Here is a 23,436-nt window from a genome sequence, read left to right as displayed (position 1 = left end):
CTTCTTGACTCTGCTGTGGGTCTGATTTCATTGAAAGTTAGACCAGACTGTATTGTCAGTTCAGCGTGGTGAGGCTGCCAGTGCCTTGAAAACTTTGTAGTCAGTTCAGTTCATTGAGCACCATCCATTTACCCAAACCAAGCTGAGTGCTAGAGAGATGGTAATGGAGATGAATATATGACACCAGTCTACTCGGGAAGTTGGAGACTGTACAATTAATTACCAGTGTGTTAAGTGTTATGAGAGGGGACAGATAACACAGAAATTTAATGGAGTCCTGGAGGTGCAGGAATACTTGCTAAGGAAGTGACATTTATGCTTGTCACATGAAGGATGAGTCAGGTAAGAGCCTACAGAGATTGGAGTTAAGGGAAGAATTGAAACGCATATGATTAGGGGGTGTACTTGTTATAACATCTCGATTTAGAGTTTGCCATGTGGTTGTATAGTTTAGAGCACAGAAGAGGAAACCCTCTTGTACACACATCTGGCTCTGCACAAGTTTAGATAATATTTTACGTTCAATGAAAAATCATTCTATTAGCTGTTCTCTGAAAAGAATTTTACAACCTAGCAAAATAAGAACTAATTATGCACTCTTCTGCCTTTCAAAGTCCTCAAATGTTAAATGTCTTACATCTTCCTTCTGATGGGCTGCTTGTTTTGCTTATTTTGTTCAGCATAAATCAGAGCTAACACAATCCCATTTTTAATAGCTCTCTTTCAAAGTCTGTTGATATGCCAGTTGGTATGAACCATCCTAAATGTCCTCCCTCATGGGCAAGACCCATCTGTCAAGATCTACAAGATGATATTTCCTGCTTATAGGAGACATTGATGTGGAGCTGAGTGCCCTGTCAAGGAGAAAACTGCTAAAGCTGCATGCTAATACACCAATGCCCTGCAATCTCATCTTTCAGAATAGTCAGAAAATCACAGATCCCATAGACCCACAATTGGTAATTAAAAGCAGTTCCTCCTGGTCTGACATAGAGGTAAGGTTTGCCCATGAGTGCAGGGTTGCCAAATTTAACAAATACAAATATAAGACAAATTATTTTTTAGTCTAAAAACACCACACATTTGTTATTTATCTGAAAGTCTTTGCTTGAAGAGCATTGTGAAATGTTAGACGAGCTTTTGTCCATTTATTCACATTTGTGTCATTGCTCACATGTCATTTTCTCAGTGATGCCTCCCCTGACCACCCTATTTAAAATTGGGTGACTCCCAATGTCTCTTTCTTGCCTTTCTTCCCTCTACAGTACATCAAATTATTTACGTATTTTGCTTATTGACTGTCTTCTCCCCTTGTAGGTAAGCTCGAAGTCATGGATTTTGGTCTATTTTATTCACTGCAGTATCCTCAGGACCAAGAACAGGCCAGGTCATATGGGAGGTACTCAGTAAGTAGCTGTTGAAATCATTCATTCATTACTTTGTAAATGATTGTGGTTAGAAGCATAGACTCTAGAGACCCCTTGACTTGGATTTGAATTCTGACTCTAGAATATATCTGACATCTGTGATGTCACATGAGTTGTATCACTTTCTGTACATCAGTTTTCTCCTCTGGAAAGTGGATATAGAATAGTACCTCTTGGATGGATGTGCTAAGAAAAAGATAATGCCTATAAAGTCCCCAGCACAGGCCTGGAACACTGTAAGCATTTAATAAATGGAACTATTATCCATTTAACAGATATTTGTTGAGCATCCTTTCTATCTCTCAGAATGTTCTGGATGTTGGGAGGATCTCAGTGAGCAACACATGGTCTCTGACCTTAAAGAGATAAGAACCTAATGAGAAAATAAGCAGGAAACTGTCATAGGTCATAATGAATGCTGTAGCAGTGGTAGCAAAATGATCTATGGGAGCATTAGGAGGGCACCTGACTCAGAGATGGGTGGTGGGAAGAGTCAGAAAAAGTCCATGGAGGAATTGTTACCTATTTAAAAATAATATGTCTAGTTAACCAGAAGCAGATGAGATGGGGATGGGTAGGGTAGAGAAAATATTCCAAGAAGAGGGAACAGTGGATATCAGAGTCCAGAAGAAAGAACGAGCACTTGACTTACATGTTGGGGGAGGGCAAGCAGGGCAGTGTGGCTGGATCACAGAAAGAAGCATGAGGAAGAAGAAGATGATGAGCCTGGGGACCAGCAGGTCAGATCATGAAGGATCTTATAAGCTTGTCAAGGAGTTTAGACTCTAACCTGGGGACAGAGGGCCATTGAGGCCAAGATTTACATTTTAAGAAGATACCTCTATCTGGAGTACTGCATTTGGGAGATTGAAAGTAAAAGGGAAGACAGTAAGGAGGTTTGGGAAATGGTCCAGATACAACAGGATGGGGATCTGAAAGTTCCTTGGGATGGGAAGAAGTGTCTTAGATGATAATTAGAAGGTAGAATAGAGAGGACTTGAGCATTGGTTTTCTCATTGGATCTTACAATAACTTTGTAAGAATCTCTGTTTTCTGTGGATATTTTTCCTTACAATGCCATTGTCTGATTTTGTTATCTGATTTTGGTATAACGCTGAGCTCAGAAAAAGTTGAGAAATATTCTGTCATCTTGAATTTACTGGAGGAATTTGTATAGAATTGTCATTATTTCTCCTTTAAACGTTTGGTAGAATTCATCTGGGCTTGGAGTTTTCTTTGTGGGAAGGATTTTAACTACTAATATGATTTCTTTAATAGATCTGGATTATTCAATTTATTTATTTCTTTTTGAGGGAGCTTTGATGGTTTGTGTTTTTTAAAGAATTTGTTCATTTTAGCTAAGTTGTCAAGTTTACATGTATAATGATGTTCATGACATTCCCTTGTTATCATTTTAATATCTGTAGAATAGTGTCACTTTCTCATTCCTGATATTGATACTTTGTTCTTTGTCTTTGTGTCATGATCATTGTAGCTAGAAGTTTATTAGCTTTATTGATCTTCTCAAAGAATCAGTTTTTTTCATTGATTTACTCTACTTTTTTGTGTTGCATTCAATTGATTTCCACTTGATTATAATTATTTCTTTTGTTCTGATTACTTTGATTTAATTTGCTCTTTTTTTCTAGTTTCTTAAAGTAGAAGCTGAGGCAATTGATTTGAGACTTTTCTTTTTTTCTAATAAAGGCATGTATTGTCATATATTTCCCTGCAAGTACTACTTCAGCTGCTTTCCACAAATTCTGATATACTATGTTTTCATTTTCATTCAATTGAAAAAACTTTGTGTATGCTCTTTTAATTTATTTTATGACACATGGGTTACTTAGAAATGTGTTGTTTGACTTACAAATATTTGGGGATTTTCCTGATATTGTTCTGTTATTTATTTCTAAAGTAATATTATTGTGGTCAGAGAAAACCCTTTGTATAACAGAATTATTCTAAATTTATTAATACTTGTTTTATGTAACAGATTATGGTCTTAGTAAATGTCTATGTAAACTTAAAAAGAATGCATATTCTGTTATTGTTGGGTGGAGCGTCCTACAGATGTTAGGGTCAAGTTGGTTGATAGTTTTGTTCAACCTTTTATATACTTGTTAATTTTCTGTATAGTTTTTCTATCCATTATTGAGAGCGGGATATTGCATCGCCAACTAGTATTGTTATATTATCTATTTCTGCCTTCAATTCTGTCACTTTTTGTTTCCTGTATTTTCAGGCTTTGATGTTAGGTGCATGTATGTATAAATTATTTTATCTTCCTGATGCACTGACCTTTTTATCATTCTAAAACATCCCTCTTTGTTTCTAGCAATTTTTTCATCTTTTACTCTATTTTTTCTTTTATTAATATAGCCACTCCAGCCACTGCATTGGAACATCTGAAACACAGTTATTATAACTTTTAATGTCCTTGTCTGCTGTTTCTAAAATCTGTGCTAGTTTCTTGTCAGTTTCTATTGATTGATTATCCTCTTAATTATAAGTAGTGCTTTTCTGCTTCTTTGCAGACCTAATTTTTTATTATAAATCATACATTATCTATCTCTATTTATCTGTCTATCTGTCTATCTATCTATTATACATTTTACCTTGCTGGGTAGAGGATATTTTTGTATTCTTATGAATAATCTTGAGCATAGTTCTTGGATACAGCTAAGTTACTTGGAAACAGTTTGATCCTTTTGGGTCTTGCTTTTATGATTTGTTAAACAGGTCCAGAGCAATGCTCAGTCGAGGTCTAATTATCCCCTACTGCTGAGGCAAGACTCAACCCCATGCCCCTTGAATTATAGGTTCTCCAGTCTGGTTGGTGGTAGCAGGCACTGCCTCAGCCTTGTGTGAGACCAGGGCACTATTCCCTCTTACTCTTTTGGATAGTTCTTTCCCCAGCATAAGATACTTTCCTCACATGTATGCACTGACCTGTACTCTAATTGAATACTCAACAGGGACTTGGCCATGTATTTCTAGGATTCTTCGTGCACATCTCTCATTTGCAGTATTCTGTCCTGCCAATAATACTCTCCTTGGACTCTCAGCTCAACTCAGGGAGTCCCTTGGACTCTTCTTGGGTTACATCTTTCCTGGACCATTATCTAGAAGCTTTCTCAATGCAGAAAGCAGTGGCGATAATAGGACTCACCTCTTTTTTCCCCTATCTCTCAGGGAATACTGTCCTTTGTTGCCTGATGTCCACTGCCATAATAACCATTGTTTCATACATTTTGTCTTTTTTGGAGGAGAGGGAGTTTTAGGCAGGGGGTAAGTCTGGCCCCCTGTTACTCCATCTTGGCTGAAAGTAGAAGTGCCTCCTATATTATCTGAAAGCTGAAAAATTAAATTATTTTACTCATAATTTAATATTTACCTGTAAAAGATAAGAATACTTTAAAAATATACAATCACAATACCATTTTCTCACCTTTTAAAAACTGATGATGATTTTTAAAATGTACCTTATTCAATTATCTCATAAATGTCACTTTATTTTCACCATTTGTTTGCTTGAATCAAGATCCAAATAAGGTCCACACCTGGGTTTTGTTGGTGCACATCTTAAGTCTCTTTTAATTTATAGGTTACCCCTCCATCTCCCTCTTCTCTCTCCATACCTCACTCTCTCCTTGTTTATTTTTTCAGGAACCAGTCTTTGCCTTGTAGAGTTTTTGCTACAGTTGTGATTTTGCTAACTGCACCGCCATATTTCTCCAGGCTTTATTTCCTACAAATTATTAATAGATCTAGGAGCTTGATAAGGTCCAGGCTCCATGTCATTTTAAAATGTGCTTTATTAGCTCTTTATATTTGAGCTAATTTTCATTAAGTTCCTGAGAAGGTCACAGAAAGAGACATGCCTTTGTGAATCTGTTTTTTTATTTACCACAACTAACCTTGGATCACTTAGTCATCTCTAAAAGAAGCTATTGGAATCAGTGAAAAAGTTAATACAGGGAAAGAGATAGCCCAGAAAATTTACAAATATACTGAGCTAAAATTCTGAGCTGAATGCCCTAGAAAGGACATAGCAAGGAAAACTGGATATGGCTGAATTGAGGCTGGTCTGTGAATTTAATTTCAGATTTTATTATCTTAATTTACACATTCATAAAAATGAAATGGGTCATTATCAAGCACTTAATTTTCAGTGTAAGCCATAAAAATGTGTACACATATAATACAGCCTGAATTATAGTTAAGACTTTCATTCCAGTCTCCAGTGATTTGGCACCTATAGGATAAGACTGTGGTGAAAAATGTCATTAGTCTTCTTCCTTCACTCACCCACTTATTCTATTATATAATTAGTAATTTAGTCATACATCCATTCATGAATGAAAGTGGCAGACACAGGACATACACTGATTTGCTTTGAAGGCCTCAGTCTCAAGGGAAGACAAGTGAAAAACACAAACCACTGACTTATAAAAGAAGGTTATTAAAAATTGCTGTGGGAGTCCAGAGAACGAAGTGACTTTATCTACCATGCAAACTAAGGAAAGATGATCTTTTCTGTGTTTTCTGAATTTTACTACTAAAGGCACATATAACTTTTATCTCCATAAAAGAAAAAGTTTTAAATCTGTTTGCAGGAGGTGCTCTCAAAGTTACTTTCTAGTCCTAACATTTTTTCACATTCTGAGTTCTGGGACCTCTGAGATGGATTCCGTTGGTCAGGGTGACAATGTCAGCCCAGGGATATAATTATTTGCAGGAATGGTTGTGATTCAGGATAGTTAAGAGAGGTAAAAACAAGCAAAAGGTCACAAAAGCCAGGGATGAGATGCGAAGAGAGCATGAGCCAGATCTTAAAACCCCATCAGTAAGCAGACTGGGCTCTGGGAGACACCAAATTCAGGGGCATAAATACAAGAGTCATAATTTGTATGTGTTTCTGAGATCAAAGTCTATAGCTAATATTTATAGAGCACTTACTATATTCCACATACTCTTACATGTTTTCACTTATTAGATCCTTACAAAAACCCTACGGGATAGGTTTTATTATTAGTCCCGTTTATCAAGTGAGGAAACTGAGGTACAGGGAAGGTAGATGAGTCATAGCTAGCATGCGGCAGAACTGAGATTTGAACATCTGATGCAGAAGCTACTCCCTTACTTATATATGAAGGAGGACAAGTCTTAAGAACACTCAGCAAGCTGGAGATTCAGGAGAGCTGATAGTGTAGTTCCAGTCTGGGTCTGAAGGCCTGAGAACCAGGAGAGTTGATGGTGTAAATATGCAGTCTGAAGGCTGGTAGGCTTGAGACCTTAGAAGAGCCGATGTTTCAGTTTGAGACTGAAGGCAGGAAAAAAAATAGTGATGTCCCCAGCTCAAGGCAGTCAGGCAGGAGGCGTTCCCTGTTATCCAGCCTTTTTTATTCAGGCCTTCTACTGAGTGGTTGAGGCCCACCCACATTAGGAAGGATAATCTGCTCCATTCAGTCTACCAATTCAAATGCCAATCTCATCCAGAAATATCCTCACAGGCACACCCAGAGTAATGTTTGACCAAATATATGACATCCCTTGGCCCAGTCAGTTTGACACATAAAATTAGCCATCACAGGTGGACACAGAATCTTCCACCATATCACTGATACCCAACCACATCCTTCTGTAGTCACACCCTGTGCAGAATTTGTAGCGCTGGATTTGTTTTAGTGGCAAAGGGGGTATAATTTATGGAGCCCATAATTCTACCAGCCACTTCTCAGCCCTCTGTGGGCGTATGTCCTCCAGGTGAGCTGACAGTGGTCCTTACCAAAGGATTCACTATAAATTATAGCATCACATTATAGGTTTTATAATTAACCTTGAAATTGTTATTCCAGAAGTCACAGGGGTCATGATTTCATAATTGGTGAGATGGTAGTGGCAACACCTTTCCTCCCAAATTCAGGCACACGAAAGAGATAAGTCAACCTGCAGAAGGTATATGTGTATGGGGATGTTTTATGTGTATGAGCATGACTAGGCTTTCAACTAGCATTTTAGTTTCAGAACATAAACTAGCCTAAGCTGTTCCAAAATCCAACAGGAGGAGAAGGAACCTCTGTACACTTGAAATAAACTCACTAACTGACATCAGGCTAGGACTGCCCTCTGAAGGGAAGTGCAGGTGATGTAACTACAAGGCAAATAAATTGCAAAACAAAGCTTTGACTCAAGCAAAGACAGAGCATTTTTAAGTGGTGACAAAAAACTGAAACTTTGGAAGGCCTTTGACAAAAGAGTATCTGTTAGTTTTTCTTTTAAGTTAACAATGGTAGAAGAGAACAGAATAGTAACTCCAAAAGAGAATTGTCTGGATATCAAAGGATTAATAGAAACCTTTGAGAGAATTGACCTCCCAAATGTTTCTGCAAAAATGACCTTCTTAATGATCATGCTGAGAAAGTAGAATATAACTCAAGGAGCTATATGGAAAAATTATACCTCTCCCTCAAAAATAAATAGATACGGTCACAATTGATTGATTATTTGTTCTAAAAATTAGTAGTTGCAATTGTGAGATAAAATTTTATAAATACAGTAAACTTACGTTTTGTAGTATTTAGTTTTAATTTGAAGACAGGGTCACAGTCAAAAATTAAAATTTTGATTCTCATTTTAGGTAGATCTGATTTACCTGGAATTTCTTTTCCTTCACCATCTAATCTTTGGATAACAAAATTCTTTCTATCAGCCATGCCCAAATGGAGACTACATTTGAACGTGTGTTACCATGTTACAGTGACTATGATTATAAGTTACTAGAAGTTAAGTGTTTGCTCACATTTTCCAGGCCTCAGAGGTAGCAGTCTCTTTCCTCTGTATCCTCCAGGGTCATGTTTTCTTCTTGGTTTACCTCATATATTCTCTGGTGTATTATAGACTTTCCTTCATAGCTTGTATTCTTTGGTTGTCCATTTCTAGATAAGAATAAGTCAGAAGGAAGGCTGCCAAGGTGTCTGTGTGTAGGATGACAGACCACTTTAGGGTAAGATGGTCAGGAGAAGTTCTTTGTACTATGAGCCCTTCTCTTCTAGTTTGGAGCCCCTTGAGACCCACCCTTAACTCCTTCTAATAGTACATGTCCTAGTTATAGTTCTACTCTTCTGAGAAAACAAGCCTGAATCTGGAGTAAAAATGCTGTGTGGTTTTATTTGTCTTCTAGTCTTGCCTTCTTGTGCTATTATCTCCTTCTTACTGAATACTATTGCTTTTAAGCAATAAAAAAGCTGACTCTAAGAGTTCTTGTCCAGGCTGTCTCTAATTGGTTATGTGACCCCAGACTGTAATGTAACCCATCGGGACCTCAGGTCCCTTATCTGTAACGTGTATGGACTGGCCTGGATTTCCACCATCACTTTCAGCTTACTAACTCTGTGATCCTAAATGAAATTTGTAAGGCATTTGTATGAGAGATTCTCCATTACAGGTCCCCACTCCAGCTGCTCCAGAGTGGCGTTCGCTGTGTGACCACCCCCAGCCAGCTTCTCCAGCTCTGCTCTTTGAGCCCTAAGCTTCTGTAAAACTGGAAGCTCCCCTCGCCTTGATGACTGTGCCCTCTTCTTCCTGCTTTCCTACTGATCACTCCCCATTGGCCTACTCCTGGCTTCTTGAAAATGATTCCATTGTGCCAAATAAATTCCAAGGCCAAGTCCTCTCAATTTTTTTTTTATAAGCTTCTTACAAGGGAGAGATTTTTAGCTTCCTGGAGTAGTCAAGAACGTTGCTAATTCACTTTGGCGGGCCTCCCTTTTCCCCAAATCCCTAGCTTGTTTGGACCTTAATAACGGCCCATTGAAAGAATGAATGAAACAAATGAATGTGCAAAATCAATTAAAGAAAACGAGAGCAAATGCCTTTGAATATCATGTATAAGAAATTGGCTAAATTTTTTAAAGAAATCATTATGTACAAAGAGAATGCAGGGAGCAGGTTTAAAAAAAGCCAGACAGGGAAAAATAAGTTCAGATTCCTAAAAGTTCTCTTCCTCTACTTCTCAGAGGTACACAAAGAAAAGATTGAGACCCACACACATGGCCAGATTGAGACCAGGTGCCAGTTCTAGGGCAGCTTGAAGTGGGTCAAAGTGATATTCGGTTTTGTCAGGACGTCAACAAAACCGTGGAGCAGGTCGGACTGAACTCTTGTTAAGTCATTAATTCCCTCTTTGCTCTCTCCCTTTTATTTTCATGGGTTTAATTGTAAATTATCCCTCATTCTTCTGGGCTCTGTTTTCTTTTCTTGAGTTTGTTCCGGTGATTACAGCCCCAAACAAAAAGTACAAATGCTAGATTTCCCCTTGTGAAATTAAAAATGAAAAAAGACCACGATGTTGCATTCAAAATAAACAAGCATTGCTGAAAGCCACCTGGTTATTGCCGTGGTTACTCCTGGTAGGAATTTTTTAAATTGCATCTTTAGGCAAATAGTGCAATAGGTTAAAAATGCCAATAAATTAACTTCAAAGAGTTTTAATTAAGAGGAGGAAAATAAAGAGTCAAATAAACACCTGGATCATTTATATAATCTGATGATCCAAAATAGATACAGCTTCTCTCTGGGATGGTTTGATTTCCCTTGCAAGTTTTGGAACACGTAGTTAGGGACAGGGCAACCTGAGGCTGAAGTCAAAATGATTTTTAGTGCCTGGATGCATATAAGGATGAGACAGCAAACAATTTCCAGAAGAGAAATCATACTGCATTTAGCCTGGCCATCAGTGGGTCCATATAATAACAACATCACTTACACATAACTTTGTTTCAGTGGCTGATATTAAGAAAAATCGTTGCTTGCAATATGACACACAGGGCTGTCAAAATCACACATACATGGCCTTTGGTCTGAAAATTATTTTGTTTTTATAGCATCAATTCAGCAGTGAAAAGTTCATAAATTTGTATTAGGAATATGAGGGCCACATTACATCACGAGAAGAAAGCAAATCCCTGTTAGTAAGAAAATGTCGGTCCATCTTCCAAAATCAATGTCTAGGCCCAGCTCATGAGTCAAAGGGAATTTTCTAGAAATCAGTGTTGGATATAGCTCATGTTTTGAAAAGATGAGGTCTTCAAAGGGGATTGATTCAATATTTCTGATAAAGGGGGTTGCCCAACCCTCTAAAATGACAGAGTCTTAATTGCATCCATGTAGAAGTTTAAAGCTCTTAGGGGAAAATCATGTTGGACTGAACTGGATAAACTTTGAGGTCCAAAATGGTGAGGTTTATCTTAGTGAGAGAACTGGGTTATTGTTTAGTAAAAGAGAATGATCGGTAGTATTATCAACCTAATACAGTAAGTTCTGCTTTTAGGAGAAGTTTGAAAATAAACCAATAAACTGAAACCAATAATTTCCTTGTAAGATAAAAACAAGTAGAACTAAGTCTCAACACCAATATCAGAAAAGTCACTGAGGAGAAGATTTCTATGTGGATATAGCTTTGGGGTTCAGCGAGAAACTAAGGAGCAGCCAGCAGATGAGCAGTGACAATTTGTTGATACTTTGCCTCTCTATCGTGTGCTGAAAATCTCCTTTTAATAGGATCCAGCAAGAGAATATTTATGTCGAGCGCTTCCTGCTCTGCCTCTATGAGGGTTATGAAAGTAGAGAATGGAGAACTTTCTTCTTAGGTTTCTCTTTGTTTTCTTCATTGTTGAGTTGAAACAGCAAAGGGGCAGGAATTGTGATTCTTTTTCATGGAGCAGCTGCACTTAGGAAGAGCTGAATTTTTAGACATTAGGTGGAAAATGGGTAGAATCTGCAAAGTAATTGCCCTGGAAATGGAAAAGCTCTCTAGTGCATCAGGAATTCTGGTCCCCACAGCAAGATGAGTCCAAATTTGGCATATGTCTTCTTCACTCACTTCAGAGTCAAGAGACCAAGAAGGAGCCAGACATTTAAGCCCTTCTGACTTAACCGTCTCCTTGTCTTTCCCTTAAAGGACAATCCACAGCTCCTGCAGATCTGACTGGGTGGGCATTTTTCTGACCATCACTATGGAGTGCTCCTGGGGCACATTCCTCCACCTAGCCTCCCTTCTCCCCCATGTGGAATGGATGAAGGGGACACTACAGACAGACTCAAAGCCTTTGTCAGCTTGTGTTCTTGTCTATCACTCGGCAGGGACCCAGCTCACTTACTACTTAGAATCTGTCTTCAACCTGCTAAGTGGCAATGTGCCTCATAAAGACAAGGTTCGGCTCTGGAGGGAGCAGCTTAAGTTGAGCAGCTGCCTTCTGCTATGTGCACAGAGTACGTGAGTCGTATGGATATAACTGCAACAGGTAGGGGCTGTCTTGATTAGGGGATCCTGAAAGTAGCATAGGGATCAGGAATCCTTCTGATGCTCACAAGATGACTTACACACGTATCTGCAGCTTGCCCCTAAGTTCTCTTTTTTAGGAATCAGAGTGTTCCAGAGTTTCCCATTGCCAAGCTCCTTTTGCTTCAACTTGAAAGTGATTAAAGATATTTATCTGAACCAGATAGAACGTAAAGGTGGTGCTGCTGTTGTTGTAGAAACTATGATATCTATTCCATAGGGACTTTAGGCATATAAGAAGAGAATCTGAGATACTTCCGTTAACCCACTTTCCTTTTTCCTAACAAGAGACCCCCACACGTAAACGAAATAGGATGGATGTGGCAGAAAATGGAATTGAAAGAGCGAACACCTCAGTGTAAGGAAACAGACCTCTCTGGTTTAATGACTGGGCAAGAGTTTTCAAGGCAGCCTCTTTTGGAGAAGGACCAGATACTTGTTTCTTGCATCTAATAAGCAACATCCCATTTGTGAAAACCACACACACTTTTGTTTCTTAGCAGGTAGGAAAGCATGCTGTGTAGCTAAAACTATTTTCATTTATGCTACATTCTATTGATACAACTGACCTTTATCTTGAAATATTAGCGGCCCAAGGGCTGTAAGGAATCCATAACCAAAGAAACAGAAACATTCAAATCTAGCCTTGGAATTGTTTTATGCAGGGTAAGAATTAGGGGGAAGAGCAGAGGAAAGAAAGATTCTTTGGTTCCAAAGAGGGCATTGAGTATGACAGCTCCACTCTCCACCTAATGGTTATGCATTAACCAGAACAGAGTTGGTTGTCCTCATTTACCCTTGTCATGGCATCAGGAGAAAATTGTACACTTAGTCTCTACTTTCTCCTACACTGTGCCTTCACCTACACTTACACCTGCACTGCATGCTAATCTCTCAGAGTAAAAACATAATGGATCTACTAAACTAAAAATCGTATCAGGAACAAATTCAACTTCAGAGGTGAGAGTCTGAGAGAGAATGAGTAGCTGGCTAGGGGAGAAACAGAGCCCAGTCCCTCCATTTCTTGTTCTTTCTCTGTGTGTCAAGTGTACATGGACCTCTAGAGTTTAAAGGATGATAAATAACTTTGTTTTGACTGTTTCTCGAAAGCAGTGCCAAATCCACTGTGCTGCTCCAACAGAGATTCTAACTAATCTGTGTTACAAGCTCAGGAAGGAATGCTCACCTTCCCGGGGCCACCAAGGGAGAGCTGAAGAGGAGGGAGTTGGTGATGTGTCTGTGGAAGGCAACAGGAGACCAGTTGGCCTAGTCCGTTGGGTTCTCTTCCTGCTTTCCTGTGCCAAATGCAGTTATTCAAACCTGTTTTTTTATTTGATTAAGGCCTTTGGTTTTATAAAGCCATTCACCCAGAAGTTAGTTATGACCCCAAATTGCTATTTTTGATCTGCATTTGTCCATGGGGTGTGTGATTCCTCCAGTGCTTTAGGCTGCAGCAGCTCTTGCTTGCCTAGCCTGTTCTTTAGAGAGACCTTCTTGGTTGTACTTTAGCTCCAGTGATAGCATGGTGAATATTAAACAGTGAGAGTAATAGGAGAGGTAAAAGCAGTTGCCTGAGGGCCCACAGAAGTGGCTGGCCTCCATGTAAATAGGCATTCTCATCTCACACCTCAGCAACCACAGCAATTCTGGAACATGCCTGGAGACCGTGGGAGCTATATTTCCTCAAAAGGCAAAGATCCTCTGGGGTGCAGGAGCAGGAGTCCCCAGATAAGAACATAATTTCTGGATTCTCAGTAGCACAGTCCATGCTGGGAATACCAATGAAACCAAATGCAGCATTTGTCACAATCCACTGCCCATGTTCAGCCCACACTCCAGAATTAAGACATTTCCCTTTCTCTCTGAATGTGTCACTTCCTAAGCCAGGATGAAATAACTTACCTGGATTTCCAAAGTGCATATCCATGCCATAGCAGCAGGAAAGGTTTGGTGTGGAGCTCACTCTTTACCTTGTCTCTGGATTAACTCTCATATTAAAGGGCACACCTCTCTCTGATGGCACCAATTCACTAAGACCGCATTGGCATCGAAGCCAGTCAGTCCACAAGGGTGAAAGGTCTTTCAACCACATACAAATCACCAGTTATAATAACAAATAATTTAAAAAAGCACAAACATGCCAGATGTGCAAATTCATACCCAGAGACATCTGCTAAGATCTAATAACAGGTGTCAGAGGCTTCGGGTCAGCCTTGCTGGAGGAGAAAGGAGAGCCTTCCTTTCAGGGGGAATGATGTGCATAAAATAACACGTGGGATTGCTGGTGAAGTTGGTGAATGCCGTGAATGGTAATCAAGATTCACTTGAAAGCGGGCAGGATATACAGGATTTCCCTGCTATCGGAAAGTAGAGTGTTCCTACGAAAACTCTCCTAAGCCGAAATGGCATACAGCAAAGAAGCAATTACCTTAGGACACATCTTGTTAACAGGTGCACAAAATAAATCGAGATCAAGCACAGATGCTCACAGACACAGTTCAAAGTGAAGGCAGCCTGATGCTGAGGTGCTGAGCGTGGTTCCAGGGGAAGGAGCTTGATGGTGCTGCTCTCACTACTCAGAGTGCCTGCTGCCTCTATAACCACTCACTGCAAAACAAATGCTGACCACTATTTTCACTTTTCACCTGTTTTGGGGAAAGCAAAAATCCTCTTCGGATTTCTTCCTGTTATCGAAAACAAATACTAATGTAAGTCTTTAGTAAAATGTGTTTAGTGGTGTAATGTGGACTTTCGAAAAGCGGGGAATAGATTTAGTGATCCAAGGGTTTGAGAGCACAGGCTGTGCTCTCAGAATAGTCCCTGCCTGCCATTTATTAGAGCAGAGCTTTGCTCCTGGGCCAGTTTACTTAACCTCTCTAAGACCTATTTTCTTCATCTGTAAAGCATGACTACTAGGCATACGTACCACAAGGGGTCAGAGGGTACACGTATATGTACATGCAATTTTAGGGTAGAGCCTGGCACAGGGAAGTTCTAAGTGAATATTAGCTGTTAGTTTCAGGACTCAGTATTGTCCAGTGTTTGCCTGGTCCAAGAGTCTTTTCCAGTGGACAGAAGCCAACTAGTAAAGGCTGTTACTTCTGCCATTAGAAGTTCCTGAAGGACTTGGCTAGCTAGAAGCAAAGTAGAACACCTGCATGAGGCTAAAGGGCCACTTCTCAGTAGCCCTCCTATTCAATGTGCAAAAAGAGATTTGTTTTCTAAGCAAAGGCTCAACAATAAACTTACTAGGAGCCAGTATGCTCTCAGAGATGTTAAGTTTTAAAAGTTGACTGATACCATATAAAGCTTCCTTGGAGGGAAGGAATTACATTGATAAGGAAAGATTATTCACTTTGGTTGTTAGCCTTAGCAAAAAAAAGAAAAAGTGCATAATGTACATTTAACTTATCATTGGAAAAGCTCTAATCTATGAGTGATATGAGTGTCTTTAAGCTAATGAAGAATTTGGTCCATAGATGGCCTCTAAGTGATGCTGAATAGTCTCACACTATCTCTTTTCTGCTTTTATATTGATGCAGGTTTATTATTTCATTCTTTAAGAACTTCAGGTTTATATATACGTATATTTTCCCCCTTATTATGTATAGAATAGTCCTTGAAGAATATGCAAGTAACCATTAACATTTGTAACCTCTGACAGGAGGCATGAGGGAGTTTGAGTGGAAAGGAGGTATACTTTTTTCTTTTGTTTACAGCTTTGTACTTTTAACATGTTTTTTGTATGAGATTCAGTTTTTCACTAAGAGAGAATTCATAGAAGGAATTACATGATGGGCCAGATCACAAGGAAGCAAGGAGGACTGTTGGGACCGTGAGGCCCAAATCCCACTACTCCTTGTTGCTTATGGGTTACAGATGTTGAAATCTATGAATAGAAATGGAAAGACTTCAGCCCCCTTTATTTCCAGGCTCAGGTAGACTTAGGTCAGCAGATGTCAACTGCCCTTGGAAACATGATCCAGCAGGTGTGCAAAACACAGAAGCTATGGCAGAAAGCCCCCTGCCCTGGCACACATGGCTTGTTCCTTTAGCCCTTAGGAATCTCCCTGCTTCTACCACTTGCCAGTCAAGCTGTCAGGTCAGAGGAACCTGGATGAGAGGTATGTCACTGCCCCAGTAACTGCTAAGGAAATTCCAAGTTACACATGGTTTGTTGGGAAGGCAGACTTTCTTAACCTTAGGCAAGATGGCTGGGGCAGGGACTCGAGCTGAGTGTGCATCCTGAGAACACAGAGGCTTCTTTTCCTCTAGTGGGCGGCAGAGTTGGGGCCTAGGATGTGGAAGCAGTCTGTAAGCCAAGAGCACCACACAAGTGAAAGGTCTTCCTCTTATAAGGGTTTGGGGGCAATGTAGTGGGAGAGGATCTGGCCCCTATAGAGGATTTTCCCTGTGAACATCAAAGAATTGACAAGAGGGGTGGTGGGAGGAGGACAAAGGTAGAGCTTAGGATGTTGGCTCTTCCTCAGGGGCACTCTCTATGCATTTTCTTTGCTGAGAATCAAATCCAGAGGCTCCAATGATACTGATTCTCATTTTTATCCCTGTTTTATTATTCAGGGTCGGCTCAGTGCTTCTTCCCTGCCGAAGTCATCTGGGTGAAGATGAAAAGTGTCAGGTTAATATCTTGATGGAGACAAGCCCCTGTCTGTAACCAAAGTCTTGGTGGGCAGATGTGGTGCCAGCTTGCTGTTGTAGCCCTGGCTCCATATGCCATTGTAGCAAGGGCCAAGGCTGTCCCTAACCTGTGGGGCTTGGCATTTCTGGGTGGAAGGGGCAGTGGAAAGAGGTCTTCTTTCAGCGTTTCCATCAGGTTAATTCTGGCTGTGCCCAGAGTGCTTAAGAGCAGAGCAGACATGTAGTAGAGATTTTTAATAAACACATTGGAATGAACAATACTGTGCTTGATAAGGTTAGTTCCAGGGGTTCCAGCTGAGTGTCGGTAAGAGGGACAGCTATGATTGTGACACAGTATATCACTACTTGCTGACTGTAAACCCAAACCTGGCTCAACCTGAATAGAGAAAGGGAGCATGGAAAACAGGAAAAGCAAATTAAACAGAGAGCATCAAAAGAAACTTATGTGTTAAAAAAAATTATAGGCACTTAATGATCAAGGGCTCCCTGTTGGGTGCCTAGTAATAATAATAATAATGGTAAATAACCAATAAGTATAGCTGCTAAAAAATTTTTCAGAACAAAGGGGGGAAGCTAACATTTATTGAATGTACTTAGTGATAGAACAGAGGCATCAATTTATGATGTGTGGGTCAAATGCTGCTCAACTGCCTGAATAGTTCAGCAAAAATCTTGTATGTATTTGTAAGGCCTGTAAAACATCTGAGAAGTTTGGTCTAAATGTCTAAAAAACTAAATGCACTTGTAAAAGGTCGGTTATTTTCTAGTACAAAGGGGAAAAAAGGTTTTCAATAGCCTTAGTGAAGTCCAAGGAAAAGTTTGCATACCATCTTCATTTCTTCATTCATTAGTGGAGTCTCTGCAGTGAACTTTGCAAGCCAGGATAACTCTATGTTAAGATAGAGAATGTAATCAAGATCGCTAATCTTCTTCCATTTGGTCTTAATCATGACCAATTTATGGGATATTTGTCAGAGTGGGAGCAAAGAGTGCATTACAAAAAACTTTTAAACCCTCCTAGGTGGTAGAAATTGTTAAAGAATTTTGTTTCATTGATACTTCAGATCATGGGAGTTGTAAGAATTAAAGGTTTCTGAGACTGTTTATTTGTTTGTCTCCAAATTCATAAAATTACTTTTTTTGCTGATGTGGCCCAGCATCCAAATGCTGAAGGAAAGTTAGAAGAACTCTGAATATCTTTCCTTCCTTTCACATATCAGCCAAGTCAAATGAACGTATGGATGGAGCAGTTAACAACCGAAGCCTGAATTTATTTCCCTACATCCTCAGCTAGGAAAGTCAAATAGCTAGAGAGCTATTTGTCGTTGTTGTTTGTTTGCTTTGTTAAACAAGTCACAATTTCAGAAGTGGTTCATAGGCTGGTGTAGGTTTGAGGTTGTATTTAAATTTCTATAGCTCCTCTTGGAGAACAATCTCAGATTTGTCTGAATTATGGAATAACTGGTGGCAAAGTGTCAAGAAGTACTGATAAAGCTAAAAATTTCCACAAAGGAGACACGATGTCCCTGGAATTTTGGATATCAAGCTATGAATCCAAGAACTATCACCAAATGTTGGGCCACAGGGTCCATGTCTGGGCAATGTTTGAGCGCTCTGGGCAAGGATAGTCTCTCATAGAGCCATTGGTCATGATGAAAATCTGGCATCAGAACTGAGATGCTTCCTGCATGAATATGCCTCCTAATTCTAGAGACCAGTTCTATCTGTTAAATACTAGCTATCACACAAGTTGCAAGTTGCCCACTATTGGGAAAGAGAGAGAGAGAGAGAGAGAGGTGCAGAGAGATGAAGGAAGGAAGGAAGGAAAGAAGAAAGAAAAAGGGAGGGAGGGAAGGAAGGCATTTGGTTTTATATTCTTACTCCTATATTTTTTCATTTCAATTATTTATTATATTCATTTACATTCATTTATTCAACAAATACTTATTGAGAGACTTCCAAATAAAAGTTTATATCGGATATGGATGGGTATATGGGGAGTGGTACAAGAGGGTACAAAGATGAATCAGACATCTTGCCCTCGAAATGCTTATTGTCTAAAAGAGGAGCTTATCAGCTTTCGATATATTGTGCCGTGGTAACAAACGATCCCCAAATCTCAGTGGAACAACAAAGGATTATTATTATTCATGCACATATCACATGCAGATCAGCTGGTGTGTTCACTTCACTCTAGGGCTCAGCCTGAAGAAGCAGCCTCTATCAGGAGCATGCCACTTACATGTCAGTGGGAAAAGGAGAAAGGAAACCAGGAAAGGGAAAGAGCGCACGATGGCAATTAAAGGTTGTGTTCTTGTCTCATTGGCCAAAGCAAGTCACATGGCAGAGCCTGATGAGAAAGGGACATGAATGTTCTCCCACAAGGAAGTACTGCAAGTTATATGGCCACAGGATGGAATGTGTGATCCTCTTGCAGGGAAGGCAGCAAATAATTGCAAACAATAATGCAGTCTACTACAGGGAGATAAATACACACACACACACACACACACAATGCATCATATATAGGATATGTGCACTCTTTATACAATACATCAGATAGTGGGAAGGGATAGGCATCCCAAATGCAGGGACATTTCCCTGCTTTGCCACTTAGAAACCAGCTATTTGACTTTGGAGAAGGCACTTAAGCTCTCTGAGCCTCAGTTTCTGCACTTGAAAAGTTAGGATAATTTTATAGTTTTGTGGTAAGGGTTCAATTCAAGTTAAATGCTAAGCAGAAAGCCTTGCATATAGTTATTTAAAAAATTGCTCCTCCGTATCCTCTTCTTTCACCTTATCTTTCTTGTTATTTCATTTCGGAATAATAGAGAATGCTTTCTGGACAGTGGCATTTAATCTGAGGCTCAAAATTTGGATTGTATTTAAACAGGCAGCAGAAGGCTTAACTCTGCATCTCAGTTTTCCCATTTTTAAAATGGGGATAATAATGATAATTGTGTCTTAGAGTTGTTATGAGGGTTAAATTAGTTAATATAGAGAAACTGATGAGAACAGTGCCTGGCATATTGCAAACCTCATACAAGTATTTGTTAGATACAAATACACAGGTGAAGACTAAAAGTGGGCTGGAGGGAGAAAGGGTGTTCAGATTGAGAAGATGAAAAGAGCAAAAGCAAGAACCAGGGAAAGTTTAAGGGATGCACGGGGAACAGAGAATAGATAGGCTTGGTTGTGCTGTTACCAAACCGAACTTGGGTCTGCTCGCCTGCCTTGCGGCAAAGTCGCTTTACAGACACCAGGTTGTGGCGAAGGGAAGTACAGCATTTATTTGCAGGGTGCCAAGCAAGGAGTACAGGCAGCTCATGCTCAAAAGACCCAAACTCCCTGGTGGTTTTCAGGGAAGAGTTTTAAACGCAAATCTGAGGTAAGGGCTGCAGGGAGTGTGCCTTTCTTCTGATTGGTTGGTGTTCCAGGAATCTCAATGATTAGCCTTCTGGTTCTAAACAGTCTGGGGTCTACATGCTTGTGCTCAGCCTGAAGATATCAACCTCCCCCAGGTAGGGGCCTTAGTGCCTGTCGAAGAATACAAAGGTATGAATCAATTATACTATACACATATATGTTATGTATATCCCTTGAGGAGGAGCTAGGACTCTGCTTTATTGCTGCCGTATTTTTTTCTTGACTGCTTTTCCTCTTTTTCTGCATTCCCTCACTTCCCTAATTAGTAACTGTTTGGATCTTGCCTTTGGAACTCAGGGCACCCCTACAAACAAGAAACTGGGGACACAGAAAGGTTTTTGTACCCAGGAGGGCCCCACAAGGTCCTCTTCAGTTTCAGTGGCACAGAGTGTGTGAAGTCAAGTGTCATAGAAGATGGGGCTGGAGGGGTGCCTTGTGGCCTGAGCATTTGGACTGTATTTTGCAGACAGTAAGGGGATAGTTTGAGCTGTGCTTCAGGCAGATCTGTTGTCAGTGTATAAAGCGGGTAGAAGTAGCAAAGATGGGAGTCAGGAATGCACAGCAGAAGGACACTGCAGATCTTGGTGGAGTTCCATGACAGCTACTCTAGGACAGTGACAGAAGGCATAGAGAGAAAGGGCCACTGCATGAGGGAGCATGGAAGTTCAACAGGCCTGGGACCTGATGGATTGGGACTGGGTGGTAGGGCGGGTGGAGCAGGCAAGGGTAGGGAGGAGGCATAATAAACCTTCTTCAAAAAGCAACTTAGAGATGGGTGTTAAGATGCTACCTGTCATTTACTATTGAAGTGAATATTGTCACTCAGATTTCTCTCCAAGTCCTAAACAAGAACAGCTGTACTGTAGACATTTTAATCAGGAGACAGAGAAGGGAGCCAGGGAGCGGGAGAGGAAAGGCAGTATGGGTAGGAGGGTTGAAAGTGGAAAACTGGGGAGAAGAGAACAAGGCCTAGGATAAACCTAGGATAAAGGCACAGAAAGGGAAGTGGGACTATGTCATCTTCTAAAATATCGGCCTTTTATGTTTCCAGTATATTACCAAGTGAAATATGGATTTCTATAATGATAATTATAGAATATGATATTCTTTGATATGATAATTCCTTTTTTTTTTTTTTTTTTGCGGTCCGTGGCCCTCTCACTGCTGTGGCCTCTCCTGTTGTGGAGCACAGGCTCTGGCTCCGGACGCGCAGGCCCAGCGGCCATGGCTCACGGGCCCAGATAATAATTCTTGATAAAAAGAAATAATACACATTCCCAATCACAGGGAAAAATAAAAGGATATATACCTAATTTTAGCAGTGGTGAAATTATAGATGATTAAAATTTTTTACCCTTTGCTCTCTAGGTTTTTCTGCATGAGCATATATTAGTTTTATAATGTAAATATTAAATAGTAAATTCTATAAACAGGGAGAAAGGGAGAAAGAAACTATCCCTGCTATAAAGATCTTAAAAACTTTGCGTACACACACACAATTTATACTATTGTTTTGTGACACTTAGAACATATATTCTAATAAAAACAGATGTGCAAACAATCTTTTGGCAAGCAACACACATTCAAAGATTGGGGGCTGCCTGTAGCTGATTACATTGCCAGTGTGTCAGAACCAGGGTTTTAAGTTCAAAATGCTTGCTAACAGAAATCATTACAATACACAGGCTAGGTTGGAGGGAAATACCAGCCTAAAATTTGGATACATTTAAAAGAAAATGTTTCAATGTGTTTATATTCAAACTCAGCCTCAAAGAGGTAACCTTTCAACTTAAGAGTCATTTTGGACAACTGTTCTTGAAATTGTCTTGTATATAAAACCCAATTGGTCATGACTATTGAAAACTATGTAACTTTTTTCTTGTAGCCAGAATATGTAGGAAATGAGAACTCTCTAAGTGATTTGGCAAAAAATTAATCTTCAGCCTGTTTTAATATGGGATCTGAATTGTTTTGTTTTTTTTCCTTTCTTTGATTCCTGTTAAAGGTAGACTGAAAATATTTCCTTCAAGGAGGGTTTAAGATTAAGTCCTCCCTGCCTCTGGAAAAAAAGCATTTGGTGTTTCTTTGCTGGAGATTCAAGGGGATTGGGTTTTATACGAAAATGTGGAATGACTTGCCAACGTAGTTAGTAGATAAGGACTTCTCCTGAATCAGAAAGATATTCCCTAGGGCCACAGGAATAAAGAGGTCAGTGGGTCTGGGGCAGTGAGGAAAGGGACCCTTCTCCCTGTCACTGTTCTTGGGAGTTGGCAAGTTTCCAGAGGGAATGGCTAGAGAAACAGGACCATAGGTCTAGGCGTTTCCTAAGTGTGACTTTGAAGGGAGCAAACGAAAGGGGCCAGTGGTCTTCTTAGGGACAACCAGAATGACCATGTTATAAATAACCATCCCCTATTTCCCCCGCCCCCTGCTTTTAAGCCTTGGCCCTGCTTAAGACCCTAGAACCTAGAAATAGCCCTGACTTGGAAAGGAAGGCCTAAGAACATGTGAAGTTACATTTCCAATGTATCCTGGCAGAATGGAGACTTGGAATTGAAATTAGGTAGCATCAAAGATAATATATTTCTTGTACATCTTAGTTTGAGGACTGAGAGTCAAAAACCAGTACAATATTGAATAAAGGGATGATCTATTGATTTCCTTTTCGGATTGTACACACATTTTATGAAGATTTAAAAGGGCACAAATGCTGTGTACCTGCTCAGTTCCCGTTTTGGACTGAGGCACTCATTCTCTCAGCTGCCAGGAGGGTTGGCTGCTGAAGGATCACAGCATTGTAATTCTTTCTGGGAATTGCCCTCTGCCAAAGGAAGCAGCCTTGCCCTCTCCCCAGAGGTAGCCTTGGTTTAAAGATGGATTGATGCAGGGATACAAAGACCCCACTCATTGCCTCAATTTGGGGCAACTCTGAAGGGCCATCTCAACTCCAGAGCTCCCAGTGGGATCAGCTGAAGCCTCTGTTGCAACTGCATTCCAGTTCAACTCCTTCCTCAGCCCAATCCTGCTACTCTCACTTCCCTACAAATGTTCTCAAGTTCGCTCCCCAATGAACTTACTGCACTCAAAGCTCTGTCTCAGAATCTGAGGGTGTCTCCAGGAAACCTGACTCAGTACAACAAACTACCCGAATCTTTTCCCATTAAACAAATACAGTTATTTAAATCTGCCCAAAGACAGATACCTCTTACACCCAGACATCTTGTTCTTTGTATTTATTTAAAAGTGGATTTTGGTATGAATTTTTCTTCAATGAGAAGAATTCTTAAATTGTCTTAAGAATTAAGAACTGGGACAAAAGTAAAAATTGTCCAGGACCCTCTTCTCTTATGGACACAAGCCAGAACTGCATTTCAGAAGTTCATTTTTAGCGTATATTAATTGCCAATGACAAAACAAATGCCAAATACCGAAGAAATGTAATGTACAAATGCACTAATAAAATGTTGACTTATGATGTTTTAAAATCTCCCTGTAGTTTAAAAAGGATCATGTTTTCATCAGCTGTTCTTAGAGGTCAGTGTGGAGCTCTCCTCTATTACTCCAGTCACTATGAAGCCA

The sequence above is a fragment of the Grampus griseus genome (genome assembly GCF_964374135.1).
Source record: "Grampus griseus genome assembly, chromosome: 9".
In the NCBI taxonomy this organism is placed as follows: Eukaryota; Metazoa; Chordata; class Mammalia; order Artiodactyla; family Delphinidae; genus Grampus; species Grampus griseus.
This window is presented reverse-complemented; position numbering follows the sequence as displayed.